This window comes from Sabethes cyaneus, chromosome 3 (genome assembly GCF_943734655.1).
Source record: "Sabethes cyaneus chromosome 3, idSabCyanKW18_F2, whole genome shotgun sequence".
Taxonomy (NCBI): Eukaryota; Metazoa; Arthropoda; class Insecta; order Diptera; family Culicidae; genus Sabethes; species Sabethes cyaneus.
In genome coordinates, this window is record NC_071355.1 from 1,547,831 (window position 1) to 1,566,529 (window position 18,699).

Consider the following 18,699-nt stretch of genomic DNA (forward strand, 5'->3'; position numbering starts at 1 on the left):
CGTTGACCGCCCGGCAGCATCTTAGAGGATTGTACGTTCGTTCCCACAGGTTGCATTTGCTGGATTTTATCCTGCAATAAAAATTGGTCTTATTTCATAGAAGCGCCTTTCTCTGCCCCTTTCAAGTGGCTTCGGGTTCATCGGTTTTTTTTTTCTCTACCAACTCCTTGATCCGCTTCGCTTTATCGTTGATGATCTGATATCCTCCCATTATTTTCAAACTTTTTATTTTTTTTTGGCACAGCTGCCGAAAATAACACGCTAGGGTCCAAAAGTTTAGTGCCAAATAATGAAATAACCTACTTCGGAATCACCCCTTGCACACCCTTGCCTAATGCCTACCACAATGATGTTTTTTTCTCGAGTTGATCTTATTGCTTTTTTTTTGGGAAAAATTCGATTTTTTTTCGATTTTCGGCTGCTGCGTACGGATGACGTCAGCAGAAAATCAGTTACTGCACTTCCGTATTGCTGTTGCTGCTGCTGATGATGATGATGGTCGGGTGCAACCGTACAGCGGAAGGGGTCTGTCTGTCTGCCTGTCGAATGTATGCGCGACGCGGATTACTACGATTAGGTTCGGGTTGCGCGCTGCTGATGTTTTCCCCCTTTTATTTCGTAATTCAGTTTTTTTTGCGTTCGTCTGCGCTGCGCAAGGCATGAAGGTAAAGGAAGGTTTGAACCCCTTATTGTAAAGTGCTGTCTGTTCGGTCCCCGGCATTTGGAAACCCCTTTTCCGGCCGGGTTGGGTGAAAAAATTCAGGATTAACGCAACTCCGTTTTCGATGTACGGTTCCGTCGATGCGATGCCTGCGGGGTAAATCCTTATTTTTTAACGGTTTTGTACCGGACCGGTAGTGATGAATGCGAGATTGGAAACCGGCGACGGATTCCAGTTTGCTTTGTTAGAATGATATTGTAGTTTTTTTTCTCTTTCTCTTCTCCTCCAGACTAGGCGAGCGCGGCCTTAAAAATTGGCGGATCACGCAGACAAATCTGTGAATTGAAATAAATTGTAACTGGTTGAGTATGATGAAATGTGTGCTCATGGTGAGTTCTTTTTTTTTCGGGTTTTCCATTCATTTATGAACCCCGATGGTTGGAGATGTTTTGTTGAAAGTTTTGCAGCTGTCGTAAAATGATCGGGTGCAATATGCTCGGAAGAATGTATTTATTTTAATCAAAACCGGTTTAGGCGGCTGATGATGGAGTGCTGTTGGCTTTTGAATTTGCCGGACGTTGCAACTCTCTGTCCGATGACAATCTTCTTGTAACGAATTAAACCGTTGTTGAATGTTTCATGTCCGACTGTTTCTACTTTTAGTAGTTGTAATTAAAAATTCAATGATCAGTCTCAGCTTTAAGCAACAAATTTTATTTTTCGATTGAAAAGAAAAACTTTCATCATAGTATTTTTCTAGTATTTCTGTTGGTCTAATGATGATCCAGTTATTACTAAAATATATTAGGGACCGTCGCTTACACGCTACATGAAATTTGAAAACTAGCTACAGTTTAAAATTCTGTGTTTTTACTCGTTTTATAGATGAATTATTTAGTAACGTTTAGTAGCTCAATGATAAGGTGAGTAGTAGGCTATTTTTTTCAATTTACTCGAAAAACATGCTTGGCGGTCACAGCAAAGCACTTGTCGCAGCAACCTACGCTTTGGTTGAATGTTTACTTTCAAGGATTTTTTGCTCGGTTATGCAACTCCCCGTCAGGGTTGCCACATGCACAGATTTTTCTGTGTTTAACAGGTATTTGAAAGAAATCGCCTGTACAGAATCTGTATGCATAGAATACAGATTTTCGCCACATTACACAGATTAAACAGATTTTTGAGCTTTTGCATGAGAGTGAAAGAGACGGAAATAGTTGGAAAAATGACTCTCTATCTCTTTCACACTCATTGTTTTGCATTGGACAGATTTTTGCACAGATATTTTTCCTCGCCGTACAGATTGTCAGATTTTTCCAACAAAAAACACAGAATTATATGTGGCATCCCTGCTCCCCGTTACAAGCGACGCATAATCAATGGCATTAGGATCAAATGGGTAAAGCCCATATTTTTTGAACCCATTTCTTAAAGTTTGTTCGACATTATACATCCTGTCCGCGACTTATTTAAGTAGAGACGCAAACTGTTTTCTTGGAAGAATCTCACTTGCACGACTGATCCGCCAATGCTCTAGTTCTTGATTCCAGTAAACTTTTAACGGAACGGACGAAAAAACTGACATCAAAGGGTTTTGTTACTTTTGTGGTTTCTTTGCAAAAGTCCGCTGTGTCCGCTGTGCTTGTGCATTTGTCACTCCTTTGGATTTCATTGTAAAATTGATGATGCAAACCCGAATTGAGTGCTTACTGGAAAACCAGCATTAGCCATTTTGATAATTCACTCGTAGATTTTCAATTCTTCCTGCCTTGAAAATTTGGTGTTCGCTCCTGATTCGGACTTGGCGTACTTTTTGGTGGTTTGCATCCCGCAATATACTGGCCGGAATTCCGAACAACGCCACTCACTTTTCCGCTGGTAATTCCGCTCACTGCGAAACCTGAAGTAGATCAATCAAACGAATGAAATAATAGTAAATTCTTTCAAAATCCTAGTAAATGCGCTTATACTACTTACCTATGTGACACGAATTAATCACAAAAAACTACATTTTGGAGCTGATAAACCTTCAAGAAATTGAGACTTTTGTTTAGCAAACACACAGAAATGCCGTTTCAAGCTGCTGCCTAATGGAATAACTTTTATTCTGACCTGTTTTACGAATTAAAAGTTGAAGGTTTTTGACAGTAGTGTTGAATTAACATGACATACTATGATTGCATAGATATAGACAGACAGACAGACAGACAGACAGACAGACAGACAGACAGACAGACAGACAGACAGACAGACAGACAGACAGACAGACAGACAGACAGACAGACAGACAGACAGACAGACAGACAGACAGACAGACAGACAGACAGACAGACAGACAGACAGACAGACAGACAGACAGACAGACAGACAGACAGACAGACAGACAGACAGACAGACAGACAGACAGACAGACAGACAGACAGACAGACAGACAGACAGACAGACAGACAGACAGACAGACAGACAGACAGACAGACAGACAGACAGACAGACAGACAGACAGACAGACAGACAGACAGACAGACAGACAGACAGACAGACAGACAGACAGACAGACAGACAGACAGACAGACAGACAGACAGACAGACAGACAGACAGACAGACAGACAGACAGACAGACAGACAGACAGACAGACAGACAGACAGACAGACAGACAGACAGACAGACAGACAGACAGACAGACAGACAGACAGACAGACAGACAGACAGACAGACAGACAGACAGACAGACAGACAGACAGACAGACAGACAGACAGACAGACAGACAGACAGACAGACAGACAGACAGACAGACAGACAGACAGACAGACAGACAGACAGACAGACAGACAGACAGACAGACAGACAGACAGACAGACAGACAGACAGACAGACAGACAGACAGACAGACAGACAGACAGACAGACAGACAGACAGACAGACAGACAGACAGACAGACAGACAGACAGACAGACAGACAGACAGACAGACAGACAGACAGACAGACAGACAGACAGACAGACAGACAGACAGACAGACAGACAGACAGACAGACAGACAGACAGACAGACAGACAGACAGACAGACAGACAGACAGACAGACAGACAGACAGACAGACAGACAGACAGACAGACAGACAGACAGACAGACAGACAGACAGACAGACAGACAGACAGACAGACAGACAGACAGACAGACAGACAGACAGACAGACAGACAGACAGACAGACAGACAGACAGACAGACAGACAGACAGACAGACAGACAGACAGACAGACAGACAGACAGACAGACAGACAGACAGACAGACAGACAGACAGACAGACAGACAGACAGACAGACAGACAGACAGACAGACAGACAGACAGACAGACAGACAGACAGACAGACAGACAGACAGACAGACAGACAGACAGACAGACAGACAGACAGACAGACAGACAGACAGACAGACAGACAGACAGACAGACAGACAGACAGACAGACAGACAGACAGACAGACAGACAGACAGACAGACAGACAGACAGACAGACAGACAGACAGACAGACAGACAGACAGACAGACAGACAGACAGACAGACAGACAGACAGACAGACAGACAGACAGACAGACAGACAGACAGACAGACAGACAGACAGACAGACAGACAGACAGACAGACAGACAGACAGACAGACAGACAGACAGACAGACAGACAGACAGACAGACAGACAGACAGACAGACAGACAGACAGCGGCGATCGTGAGTCAGAACTCACTAAAAGTAAGGATCCCTGCTTTAGAAGAACCGTCATTGTCAAGTCACCAATCATCTATTGCTGATCCAAAAGACAAAAGATAAGGCTGATAACAAAAACGATATAGTTTTGGACAACGAAACGAGTAAGATGTGGATTGAAGCTGCCCACGTTTGGTGCTTTACAGGTTTTGTGTTCATACTGCTCAAATGCTGCGAAGGCCTAATGGGGAGAACAAAAATGAGCATGATGAAAGAAAATCTTACCTGGAGGTTAAATTCCACTGAGCAGGTGAGTTCGTGTTATTTAATTGATTATTAAAATTTATTTTCAAAATTTTTTCTCTTAGGACAAATGAAAACTATGAGTTATTCAATCAATCGCTTTAACGTCGACGTTTTCATCTACAAAATTCTTGGAGCATAGACCAAAGCGCCAACCAAAGTGAAATCCACAATGGAATCTCAAATTTCACATATTTTTGGACATATTTTCTTCTATGAAATTGCCGATGAAATATTTGTTAACATTTGTTGTGAAAATAAACATCTTCCATACAACTGTATCTATTTTAATTTAACTTAACGCCCAGCCGAGATTCAACCATCCGAGAACTGGCTAGTTGTCGTCGTCGTAACTCTAAGCTAACCGGGAGGTCAAAACAGGTTAATGTGTTTAATATTTAATCTCATTAAGTTGTGCCTATTATATTGAATTAGGCTGTTATTTTTTGTAGTATTTAAATTTATTATTTGGCGCTCCTCAAAAAGGTGCCTCTTCTGAGTTGAAACAGTTACAGAAAAGGTGATAGAGTCCTCATCTCGTCCTAACGAAATGGCTTAGGACCACTATGAACCTAGACCAATTTAATGTCTGTGTTGGCGACACCACTTCGTAGAATAATGTTGTTGCGTGAGTTCCGTATGACCCCTCATTCTTCCAACAGTCGAGTCTAACTCAAACGTTATGCTCAGAAATCTAACGTCAAAATATAACATAAAATTATTGAAAGTCAGTACACAGAAATATAAACATAGCTTGATACTCAAAGTTCTACTCAACGTATTACATGAACCATGTAAAGCAAAAGATTCTTTTGTAACCGAGAAGTTCTAGCTCAGCGGGGAATTTTCGATAGGCAAATTATAGTGGATCTATGGCTATATGTATGAGTTAACTAGACATCGTATATTATAAGGTTTTTACACAAGAGGGGTTTTCAATTATACAGTGGACCCCCGTTCGTTTGAACGATTCCTCATGCAAACTAACGGGGTTACTTTTTAATGTGAACAACTGGTAACCCGAAATATGCTGAAACCTGTGTGAACTGGCCGCCCTGCTCTTTGTTATTGTTTTGGTGGTTTGTTTTAGTTGGAAGTTGCAAGTGCGAATATTGCATTTTCTGATCGGATTTCTATCTTAATCGTTAGGAAAACGACATGTGAAACCGATTAAACACGCTAGGTCAGTACAAACAAATCGTGTTTATGTGCATTGTCTGCATAAACAAATGATGTCATGTTGAGAATGACGTTTGAACCATTTTTAATTTGCACGTCGTGCAAACCAACGGGATTCAAATTAAAAAGTGTTCAGATTAAAAATGGTCAAACGAACGGGGGTCCACGGTACCTTACATACATTTGTACTTGAAGTGAGGTGCGGGGGGGGGGGGGGGTATTCTCCCATTAATCTCGATGATAAGCCCAGTAGGCATTGGGCCTCGATGACCATACTCGACTGTAACGATGACCTTAGCGAACACCGGCCCTCACCGGTAACGACGAACGAGAATTCAGCAAGCATCGGTCCTAACCGGTAATAACGTCTGTAGTAGATTCTCCGCAGACACCCCGGTCCCTACCAACAATGCGGGGATTAACGAATGTACCATACTGATCGGCTTCTACCGGCAATGGCTGCTAAAGATAATTGATCACAAGAATCGGTTCCAACCGGAAATGATGGATGAAGATGGCTTACCGCAGGCACCGGTTTCTACCGGCAATGGTGGATAGAGATGGCTTCCTAAATCCACCCGACAATGACCGATGGTTGATGATTCAAAACGAGCACAGGCAGCTACTGGCAACCGTAATAATCGACGTGCGACATTGAAAACCGTAATAATCGACGTGCGACATTCGGTTTTATTCTTGTTCCGTGTGTCGCAACTATGTTGCAGTGGTGCACTGTATAGCGCATCAATGTGCGAACACTAAGGCCAGGAGGAGGCCAAGTTGAAGGAGATAGAGGAGGAGCCGGATTACTTGAAGCAAAAGTACGAGTTGATGGCGCAGATAGAGGACGAAAAGGAATCCAGTAATCACTGCGCTACCATCGACCACAGCTTCCTCGATCGTAGGAATTTCTCAGATGAGTTCACTGAATCAGGGTATGCTGTGTCCGGATTCCACAATTCCGATCCGCGGTGACAATGTCACAGCTTTGGCGAAGTCTTACGAGGCTCTAGCGGTAACATCAATACCCGGAAGTATCTCGTCCGGTGTATTTACAATCCCAGTGACTGTAGTGGCAACAGTCGGTGAAAGCTTTGTCACGTCTGTAGTTGCGACTCCAATTGTGTCTTCCGCAATTGCTTCATCTGTGCCGGCGATTCCCAGTTCAACGTTGTACTTCGTATTCACGTTTGCCTACTCCGTATTCGTATTCGGGAACAAATGCAGTTTCGAACTCTGCTGGTTTGGTTCCGCATGGTTTGAGTGCTGGTTATGCGCATCAATAACAGTCATCGCAAGTACCGATTCCAGTTCTGCGTCAGGAGTCAGCGAAGCTGTGATTAATCCATCGGTCAGTGTGATAGGACCAACCAGCGCTCAGTTGGCGGCTAGACAAGTCATGCCTCTATGGTACAAATTGCACAATACTTGCCGTTATACACTGTAGTCAGTTGATAGTCCGTAACCTGAAAATCCATATACTTACCTGTAGGTCCCAAGAAACATTTATGCGCTGAATAAACTTTTTGGCAGTCATAATTATTCAGCCATAGCTGAATATGCATCGAATAAAATTTATGTAAACAACTGTACAATACTTATTCAGCCGAAATTGGAGAACTTATTCAACCTATTTTATTCGAGGCGGAAAAAAACACTTGTTCAGCCGTTATATCGCCTCTGTGCGCCTTGTTTCCAGCTTAGCGCAAATTGGTTATTTAAAAACGCGCATAAACCTCTATTAAGCTACATTACAGCTTCAAAGCAGCTATTAGCAAGCCCGAAGCTTGACTTTGATGTTTAAGAGCTGAAAAAATGTTTTTATTTCTAATACTAAACCATAGTTCAGCCACAAGTTGAATAAATTCAGCTAAAAAACGTTTGATCAGCCTGGAATTGTTACTTGGGTAACTGCTTTCAAAGCTGCAATGGAGCTTAAGAGAGGCTTTTGCGTGTTTTTAAATAACCAATTTGCGCAATTCTGTCAATTCTATTTTTAGAACGAGAAATAGTTTTGCAATGCTTTTTCAGTCGCCTAATCAACGTCTTATCAACCTTTATGCAGTCAACAAATAATCTATTTTTAAATTTAAAAAAGAATAGAACGCGTCATATTTATTTTGCTTTGGCGTCATATGCTATGTTTTAAATTTTGAATAACTTGAATTCGTATATGCAAGCTAATTAAAATTGCATGTCGTCATCTTTCGGGAATTGAACCGCCATCTTCTGATCCATAAGCACTCATCGTATGATCCGCCCCATCTGCATCTGCAGAACAGACAGTGAAAATATCTTTACACTTGAAGCACCTGAGGCAGAACTATGGTTTAGTTTTAGAAATAAAAAACTTTTTTCAGCTCTTAAACATCTAAGTCAAGCTTCGGGCTTGCTAATAGCTGCTTTGAAGCTGTAATGTAGCTTAATAGAGGCTTATGCGCGTTTTTAAATAACCAATTTGCGCTAAGCTGGAAACAAGGCGCACAGAGGGGATATAACGGCTAAACAAGTGTTTTTTCCGCCTCGAATAAAATAGGTTGAATAAATTCTCCAATTTCGGCTGAATAAGCATTGTACAGTTGTCTATATAAATTTTATTCGATGCATATTTAGAGTAGAATCAATATATATAGAATGCCAGTGTCGCTGTTTTTCTACAGGACTCATGGTGGTAAACATGATGCTAACAATCTGTATCAAGTCTGTGAATCGGGAGCTTCATTGTCAAAGTTGCTCATTGTTATTTATCTGTTCTTTATTTGTGCGCTGGTTGGTGCTGTCATCAGTGCGCTCATCGCTGTGTTTTCATGCCAGTGAAATGTTTTTAAACGTTCTTTTTCTTTCGTCCGGATGAATTGAATCCCACAACTGCGCCCTTTTGCACCGATTTTTTTTAGAAATTTGCAACAAGCGAAGTTTCCAATCACATTACTTGGCAGTTATATTTGAAATTTTAAACTGGTTGTCAAAGTTTGACAATGAGATTCCCCTTTTGATGAATCTCAGGCACACACATATGCATATATAATGTAAATACATTATCTGAGCATGTGTGATGTTTACCACGCGTACTGCAGTGACACTGGCATTCTATATATATATTGATTATACTATTGTGTGTCATAAAAATGCTGATATTTTTAATAATTTGTGTTGGATAGGACGAGAATAGGCAATTACGACGAAGCAGCAACATACCCTAACTAATTTTACATCGTGTGTCATGGAAAACCATGATATTTGTAGTCATTTGTATTCGCGTGCGTAATGGCGGCTAGTGGGTACAACTTTCGGAAAACGCTTGCAAACCTTTGGCAAATTTACTCACGTCAGGTTGATATTTCCAGCCTTGATTGTTGTTGTAGAACTTTCAAGCGTACGTGAGCGGAATTCTCAAAAGCAAATAAACGCGCGAAAAGGTGGAATGGATAGAACGGGAATAGGCAATTACTACGACGAAGCAGTAACAAACCCTATTTGATAATGGTAGTGGTGAGTCAGAGCCCTGCTTTACAGGTATAACAACAAACAAGACTGATAATCGAAAACCGATAAAGGTTTGAGCTTTTTCGAACCCACGAATGCGGCTTATGATAGTTTCAGTTACACATTGGAAAACGAAACTGGTAGGATGTGGTTAGAAGTTGTCACCGTTTGGGGTTTTATAATATGTGTTGGGTTCTTACTCAGACACCTGTACGACGATCTAATAGGCGGAAGAGTAATGAACAACATGTTGAATGAAATTTATTCCTGTAGGTGTGTTCGTATTAATTATTTAATGGTTAAAATTAATTTTTCAATTTTTTTTTTCGCAGGGGATATAAAAACGATGTTTTATACGATATTCACTTGCATAAACGGCGACGTTTGCATTCACTGAGTTCTTGGAGCACGGACTAAAGCGCAAATCAAAGTGAATGAAGCCTCCAATTTTCCCTACTTTTGGACATAGAGTAATGGACCCCCTTCGTCATACGTGAACACGATCCATACTTTATTACTAGTTTTTAAAAGAATTATATCTCCAAAAGCATTGCATACTACTGTCACTTGAAAAATAACGTTTTTGCAAGTTATTTTCAGGGGTACGAATTAAGCGAGGGAACGTCGCTCATTTCTACTTTTTCCCTATTTTGCTTACTTTTTCTACTTTTTCCCTATGCCGGGAAAGTAGACGAAAACCCGCTGCAGATGGACCCATCCAGCACCCTGGATGGCATCACCGATGAAATCAATTGTTAAACTTTTTGAAAATAAATATCTTCCAATCAACTGAGTCTATGTTAATCTAATCTAGTTCTCCATTGCAATGTGTTGTCCGAAAAAAAACCAGGGCAAAGACTTGTTTACGAAGCTAATGCGCATGTATTTGTGTAGGACGGCATGACAAATGTTATTCTGCAAAATTTCTCCAGGTCAGGTAAGTTTTCCTGGCTGTAGAATAACGACGATGCCTTGGGTGAGTTATTTTCATTTATGAATGACGGAAATTTAAACGATTAGTCGATATTTTCTTATTCGTCGTACGAAAAAATGTAGGAAATTTGGCTGGTAGGACTTCTTTAATGATAAAAAGTATTTAAATAGATCTCAGCTCACTTTGATTGGGTGCGTATGATAGACAACTAACTAAAATATTAGGGAATAACTAGTTTTGCATTGTGTGTCATAAAAATGCTGATATTTTTAATAATTTGTATTGGATAGGACGGGAATAGGCAATTACGACGAAGCAGCAACATACCCTACATTCTTCTGTGTGAATGAACGAAGTCATTCATTGGTTTCTTCTACCGAATGGTCGAGACATGTTCGAAGAATTATTATCAAAAATTTGATGGTGAGTCAGATGGCATTGAAAATTTTGGCAAGCACTGTTTCCCATTGCTACTGGCAGTAGCCTACTGCACAAGGCCCTGCTTGGCAGCCATGTTTTTGCAGTCAACATCTAGCCATTTACGTAAATGAAATAGCATGACACTGCTATACGTTCTGTTTCTTTCACTCTGCAAAGCCGGTATGCTAGCAGATGGGTATTATTTTCAAATCTTAGCCTGATTTTTGCAAATAATACCCACGCCGGCAGTAGATGTTGGCTACTGTCAAACACATAGAGTAGGGATAGGGTTGCCAGTCCCTTGCTACTGCAGCATTTTCAGTACTGAAGCCTCGTTAAAGTTTCTGAAAATCGTTTGCTGATCTGAAAGACTACAGATAATGCTGATAACAAAAGCGATATAGTTACGAATTCTTTTCGGACCGACAAATGGAACTTTGCTGTAATTTCAGTTGGACATTCGACAACGGACCGAGAAAGCAAGATGTGGATTGAAGTTGCCACTGGTTTGTGTTTTGCAGTCAGTATGGTGTTCTTTCTGTTCAAAGTGTATGACGATCTAATTGAAATAAAGCGGGACACTTGAAAATACTACCATAAGGTAAATACTCATGAATAGTTCAATTCACATAAACTATTTGATTGTCAAAATTTATGTTGCAAAGCACTTTATCCTATAGTTACTATATATATAGTTCGGCGGATAGAAAACCAGGCGAATTGGCATCCCTGATTTATGAAATTAAATTTGAAATTATGGTGAAATGTGCAGGTTTTTACGAAAAATAATCACTGGCGGGTGTTGAAAATGACTAGTTCTATGAAAATAAAGTGTGTTTTTTAACATTACTCCTGCATTTTGGATTTTGAAAAGCTTTTGGCTCCGCTTTTGACGTTTATTTGGCTCCCGATTTTCTATCCGCCGAACTATATATATAGTAACTATACTTTATCCTACAATGGAAATTAGTTTTCATATATGCCAATTTCATTTGCAGAAATCTTGAAGCGTTGAGACTTAAGTCAAAGTGCAATCCATAGTGAAGTCTCATGTTTCGCATACTCTTCAATGACATAATTGGTGAAATCTTTGTTGCATTTGTGGCAATAAGTATCTGTCTATATCAATAAGTATTAATAAATGTATCGATTTAATTTCTCAAATGCTGTATTTTCATAAAGTATGCCGAAAACAAAAATATTAAATAGATTTTTGACGATGACGTACACGTACGTTATTTACATGAGTTTAGTCGTTTATAGTGAGCTCGATTTGTCTAGCGATTGTCGTAAAATTTTTCCGTGATAACTATGTAAAACTACGTAAATGCGTTAAATTGAGACAACCAACCAATTGTCTCAACCGCAAATTATCCTTCCGTACTATAAATCGAGCTATGCCTGTACCAGTTCACATCATAAGCGAGCTGTCCGTCACACGCGGGACAACCCACGCCTCGCTGCTTGTGCTGTGTGTAGGGGAGAATGAAACACGAATAAATACATTGAAAGAAAATAGCCAAACCTGACGAAGCGTAAGCTCCGCCCTCCATCAGAACGCAATGATAACGACTGAACAAGAAAAAAAAATGATGCGCAAGTTGTTTTATCGGCGTATGTTCTGGTCAGTCTAGGAATATAACCTTACCAATAACACCAATATCTGTAGAATACATTAGTTTTTATTTCGATCATCTTCAATTTACACTTAAAATCATAAAGAAAAAAACAAAATGATTGGTTAATCTCTCTGTTGGCACTTTCAACATGTAGCAAAGTTGAGCGAAAAAAGAAACGAAAGAGAATGGCCATCGCAGTAGGCAGTGGTCAGTGGTATGTATTAGGGAAAGTTTCTATAGAGTGACCAATGGCGATTCAGTCCAGCTGAAGTTGTGTGTAGTTTTTTTTGCTGCCATACTGGAAAATAAGTTGTTAGTTGGCGTTAATTCTAACATCGCGCATTAGGCTGCTCCTGGAAGGTGAAGAACACAATTTGGACCACCACCTGGCTATAATTCATACAGTTTTAACCTATTCTTAAAAACATATATTAGTATATTGAGAGAGTTATAGCACAAACTAGTTTGTGGTTATAGCCAAATTGACTGCTCCGACACATTCTAGGTCCTGTGTTTTCAGTAAATTGTATCATTTTAATGAATTCAATCGGTTTCAGACTCGGAGCTTGTAACGAACTCACATGTACAAAGTTATTAGAATTAATTTAATAATCGCCAACATCCCATCAGTAGTATTATTAGTATTATTTGTAAATTTAGATATTAGTTCATTTTTCATATCGTTACTTTTCTAAGTAAATTTTCAATAAAAATCTGTGGTCGGCGGTACCGCGCGCCGACTCACAAAATCAAATCAAATTTGCATACGTGCTGCTATCAGAACGATATCCCAGACGCTCGCTTACGTTGCCTAATTTGCCTATCATCGCTAACTCGATCGAGGAGGTTGACCTGTCGATAAAGGCTGATGACCCGCCCGCAGTCGGGAGAGTGTTTCACTTTGCTCTCTAACCTTGGGGGGTTGGTCGGGTTGACAAGATGCAAGCCGTGCGCTAGAAGAAGATTACTTTAACCGAAAATGCAACTTCGTACTTTCGAACACAGCGATAAAGAATTTCGTTAGGCAGGTTTCGATCAAGGACGGTTATCTGAGGATCACCTTGTCCTGATCTTTCACTATGATCTGACCTGTGGAAGAGGCAGGAGTTGTCCGTAAATTTAACTCGCGACGTGATTTGAAAGCAAAGGTAGTGAAACGCATGAAGATATCTTTTTTTCTAGCCAGATAAGCAGTTTTTCCCTTTCCCATAGATAGGCAGTGATAGAACGTTCCTCTGTTTAAAAGTGCTACCCGTGTGCGACCGCAGTTCGTGCCTGCAAGTGTGCTGCGAGAGGTAGGGCACCTATTTTTGCCAAAAGGCGGTGTGCGTAAAATTGCGTGTGGTTTTCTTTTAAATTTCGGATGATAGATTCGCCACGGAACACATCATCGGCACCCTGCAACATTGTCATCGACTGCTCCTGGCCCCACCGTCAGCTTCAAGTTTTCCCGGCCCGCTACAACGCCGGACGAGGGTAGCGTCATCAACTTTGCGCCCTGTACGGGATAGGCTGGCCGAACATCAATCGGCAACATCCAACACACAGCAAACAACTAGCGTCGAGTAGAAAGCAGCCAATTTCGCACGCCGTGCGTCGTTAGCAGCAGGAGTGAATTTCGGGATCCGCGTGGCGCGGATCAGATAGATCGCGTATTGCCCAGGATAGTGATGGCGGCCCAGCCATTTTGTTAGAAACCTCATGGACCACTAAGCAGCGACGGTAAACCTCATGTAAACCCCGGGTATTGAGTGAGTACTTTTATATTTCTATTGTACATGCGCATGTGACTGGAATAGGGTCGAGACCCTAACCAAACCAACAGCAGCCGGTTGATAGCAACCCACCACCCCGCACAGTGAACGTACGTTCTGTTTTTTCTTGCACACACCGCTAGCGAGTAGGGAATGAATGGGAAAGATTAGAAGATAGAAATGATTAGGCCTAGGCAGGGATGTTTCGATCACTTTGACTCAATTTTGATTCATTTGACAGTACCGTCTTTACGGGGCCAAATATGACAAAGTTATGTATGGGACATTTGTATAACAGGTTATTATCTATAATTTTGCTGAATAAAGTTTTGCTGTATCTTTTGTAGTTACGGCGCTACAATGCTAGTATCTTATTAGTGACTAAATGAACGTTCATTTAGTCACTAATGAGTTACTAGCGTTGTAGCACCGTAACTACAAGCGATATTGCAAAACTTTGTACAGAAAAATTGTAGATTAGAATTAGTTCTACAAATGTCCCATACATAATATTGTCATATTTGGCTCGGCTGAGACGGTACTGTCAAATGAATCAAAATTGAGTCAAAGTGATCGAATCATCCCTGCGCCTAGGCAAGTGGAAAAAGTAAATCGATCGAGCAAATGATATGTGGAAACACAAAATGCCAATAGTGTATCAACTGATATTGTTAACGCCGAGAATATACTGCCGTAGTACGATAGAAACGAGCATTTAAGTTCATGCGACGAATATCCATGCAGTCGGGTTGAAAGGGATTTTCTTCATGTGTTCGGTTTTTCGTTTCCTTTTGGTTTTTGCGTATATTCTACTGGGGCGGCTGACTCCGAAATCAGCCAAGGACTCTCTCCAATCATTTTGCGGTCACTTCTAGGTGGAAAACTGGACTCGGCCAGTGATGAGAATTCTCCGTTCATTTGTCTGTCTCTGCGAATTCGAACGCTGCTGTTCTTAAGTGCCAGGTCTGTATCGTAGGTAAAGTTTTGTGACGTAGCCATACGGAGTATAGCGTCACGTGTTTAAGTCTGCCAACTCGCTTCCCTTCCCGAACTCGGGATAAAGTGAACCTCTCCCTGCGAGGGTCTCAGGCTGGGCAACCGTTAGTCTCGGTGGGTGGTCTCTCCTTCGGAGAGTGGCGCTTAAGCCACCCGCTTATTAGTCGGGTAGCGAAAAGGCGGACCTGTTACAAGCTGCATCGGTACAATATCAATAGAAGATGGTATATAGAATATTAACGTAGCTTTATTGTTCAGGATATCAGGAATGCAATCTTTTGTGTTTGTAAGAACGATACGTGTTGTGCTCCGTGTTAATAGTGTCGTCAGTTCTCACGTTAGCAAAAAAAGTGACGTAAAAGCTTGTGACCTTTTGGTTACATATTTTAAATAATATATCATATATCACGACCTTTTACAAATAATTCTGGAGTCCCTCAGAGTAGCAATCTGGGACCACTGTTGCTTATTTTAGTTTTTAACGATCCTGCTCTGACTCTGAATGGAAGTCTCAAACTAGTTTATGCAGATGATCTGAAGTTGTACGTAGTAGTACACACACTGGAAGATTGCTGGTGCTTACATAACTCGCTAATACCATTTGCTGATTGGTGTCAACGAAACAAATTATCAGAGTGGAAAAATGTCAAGTGGGCACGTTCCATCGCAAGGCACATCCAATTTTGTTCGACTATAACATTGACGGCGTTACTCTTACTAGAGTTACAAAAGTGATGGATTTAGGAATTGTGGTTGACTAAAAATTTTGTTCAACTTACAATGTTCAACAATCATATCGAAAGCATTACGACAGTTAGGTTTTGTCGTCAGGATAGCGAAGGATTTTTCGAACCCACATTGTTGGAAGTCGCTGTACTGTGCTCTCGTTCGTCCAATTTTTGAAAATGCGTGTATCGTAAGGCATCCTTACCAAGTTACCAAGTTACCAAGTTTATTCGTTTAGCGCTAAAAATTTGCCTTGGCGAGATCCTAATTGCTTGCCACCGTATACTCATAGATACCGGCTTTTGGGCTTAGATACTCTAGAACGACGACGGCAGTCACTGTTTATTGCGAAATTGATTAATAGTGAAATTGATGCCCTCAAACTGTTCTCCGATCAGTGTTGAATTTTCGCATACCAGGTAGATCTCTTCGGAATACAACGTTATTACAACCAATTTTCCATCGAACGGTGTTTGGATACCATGAACCGGTCTCAGCATGCATCCGTGCATTTACGACTTCTTCAACAATCGAGTTTGACGAACCGACTGTTTCAAAAGTAGAATTAAGTCACTATAATTTAGTGTAGCTTTATTCATTAAGACGCCATCATTGTCAGATGAATTAATTTCAAATAAACAGATTAACACCGGCAACAGTTGTACAAGTGGTTGAGAGTAAGAAGGGGGGTACAGGACCTAAAAAGGGGGGGGGGGGGGGGGGGGTGAAAATTAGATAAATGGCTTTGTTTCTCTTTAGTTATATGTAGGTAGTACAATCATATTAGTCAAGTAACAAGAACAATTTCCACCCAAAAAGTACACAGAAGGTGCAAGTAGTGTAACTTTTGACTAATACGATGATCGTATTACGATCATGATAATGCGCATTTGCATCACCGATGACAATCAGCGTTGCCAGAATTCGCAAATTTATCACTGAAGACAGGGTTGTACCAAATTTATGTTTGTTCTTTGCCGAAACTGGTCGGTTAAGTGGATCGAGAAGGGGATGTGAATTGACACAGCGAACGAATTTGATACGTGCGATTGTCTTCGTGATCTTTATCGTACTAAGGTCTTTCTTCTTTGAAACGATGGGTTTCCCACAAAGCTTGCGTGTCTTTATCCATTCGACGGAATAGTAATTCTACTAAAACTGAATCCCAGTGTTGTTCTTTCGTTTCGAGAGTATCTAATATTTTGACGTGCTTTTCAAATTCATCTGCAAGATCTGAAAGCTCACTTGTAGATGCAGATTGCATGGGCGCGCTAGAAAAAAGTGCAGCGATGTGCTGCTTGATAAAAAGATTAGTATCTTCGTAACGATCATGGATCATCTTACAAGCTACCGCATAACTTTCGGCTGATATCGGCAGCGGGCAAACAATTCGAGCAGCGTCACCTTTGAGAGAAGCTCGAAGATAATGTAATTTTTATATGTCCGAAAGCATAGCATTGTCGTGAATCATTGATCGGAACAAATCGTTGAAAGCCGACCAATCTTCTGGTTTCCCATCGAATTCAGGGATTTTTAATTCCGGAAGACGCACACCAGCAGCCGTAGGCGAAGGTTGTGGTACCGGCACAGGTTTGGGAACAGGCGAGGGCACTGCAGGAGCTACCGGCAGTTTGGCCGATAACGAACCTTTCAACTGATAATACATTGTTTGAAATTCTGCACGCCCTTGATTGAACTCGGTCTCATCAGTGCGCAACACATCGAGTTCTGTTTCAAAGAGCTCAAATTCTTCCCAAAGGTGATCTAATTTTTCCAGATTTTTCGGGATGGATCATAATTTTCATTGAATTCCTCAATAAGTTGAGCAGTTCCAAGAATGCTGATACGTTTAGCATTAGGCTGCTTAAGTTGCCTTGCCTTTTACTGCCTCGTCCTGAGGCCTCTCGTGAAACTATTCATAACAAAAGATCACTCACCTGGTCTCGCCGTACTTAACCTCAACTCAAGCTACGGTGCAGTGTTGCCACATACACAGATTTTTCTGGAAAGTACAGATTTATCCGATTTTTTTGGTACAGATTCTGTAAGGTACAGATTACAGATTTTTGTCATAAAGTACAGATTTTTTGGGTGCCAAAAACTCATTTTTTTCTTTCAGTTTTGTTACTCGAAATCAATAGAGGAGCACCTCTTGACATGGATGCAAACAAAACAAAACGTGTCTGTGTTTAAGTTTTGCAAGAATATGTACAAATATCGTCATAGAAATCAGTAATTTGCGATTTATGTATTTTTTAAGGCAAACAAACCAGGTTTTCCTATGTAACAAATAAACTTAGTGGTACAGATTTTTGAAAGCAAAAGTACAGATAAAAAAGATTTTTTTACCTTCCTGTACAGATGAATATGTGGCAACACTGCTACGGTGTATTAGTAGCTATAATAGAAAACTAATCCCGGCTCGAAGAATCACGTAAAGCCGGCAGTGATGCAGCACGAATCTGGTACACAGGTGATTTTGGCCTGTACGATGACCAGTGGCGACTCGTGGGGGTTTAGAATACCTGTTCAACGTAGCGCTTAGTATGTTGCGTAAACGGTGTATTTCGTGTATATACTGGCGCAATTCGCATTGCAGTTCTGGTTTCTATGGAGATGGAACTGTTATGCGAGTAGCGGCAGTGTAAATACGCAATACTCGTTACGTTACGTGGATACTCCTATTATTTAAATAACAACGGAATACGACGGTTTACTTTACCAGCAAATTCGTCTCTGAATTTCAACTACCTACACTGTACGAACCGAAAACTTTTCGTTCAATTTACCTATTGAACCAGATTCAAGAATAACCACCTTACTATGATGCACGCACAAGCCCACACGACACGCACCACAAGCAATATGCGTAAGTTGTTCAATGCTAAAGAAAAACGAGTTAATGAGAAAATTTTGCG